Consider the following 885-nt stretch of genomic DNA (forward strand, 5'->3'; position numbering starts at 1 on the left):
TTGGAATAAGGGGAGGAGAATACATAGCTTAAAAAGGCATATCCAATAGATTTTTTCTAAAATAAACTACATAAAATTAAAAATTGAAAATATTTCTCAAATGTGAGAAAGACTGATTTGGCCGCCACTTATAGACATGACTTAAACAGGAAGAACATACCAGCCTCTTCTTACCTGCTTAGTTTTAGAGGTCAGTCTTTTCGTATGTAGCTAAGCCTCATCTGTAATCTAGTCTTCAGATGTTGCATTACAAGCAGTTAAAAAACAAAGTAGTTTAATTTAAATGTAAAGAAATAAGTTTAAAGAATTGATTTAAAGGCTATTTTTTCCCCACATTACATCTACTCTCTGATGAAAAGGATCAGAAAAAAGTAAAAATAATCTTTACTGGAAAAATTAAATAAAGAATGGTGGTGAGGTGAAATTTGTCATGCTTGAACAAAATCCTTGCCTATTTGGGGGAAACTTGAACAGGTTTCCTAAAATGTTTTTGCTTGGGGAGATAATGAAAAAGATAATAAAAATGTCTTTTAAACTTTAACTAAAAATAGGTACAACTATACACTTCAACATTGGCAGGATTTCAGCTCTTAATGAGAAATGAAAAGGAAGCCAAATTTGAAGAAAAATTGTTAAGTATATTTAAAGTTAGAGCAATTTATTTTGTGTGCACTTTATAGAACATTTTGATTTAGAAGTTTTGGATACAGATGATGGATTAAAGTGTTCTCTTTTAAAAGTCAACATAGTTAGTGATCTGGAAGTTTAAAAGTTTCTTGAATTTAAGGACATTGTTTTTACTTTTGTTATTTTTAAAAGATTTATTTTATTTTTAAGATTTATTTATTTCAGAGAGAGAGAGAGAGAGACAGCACAAGCAGGGGG

Source organism: Neomonachus schauinslandi, chromosome 1 (assembly GCF_002201575.2).
Source record: "Neomonachus schauinslandi chromosome 1, ASM220157v2, whole genome shotgun sequence".
NCBI lineage: Eukaryota > Metazoa > Chordata > Mammalia > Carnivora > Phocidae > Neomonachus > Neomonachus schauinslandi.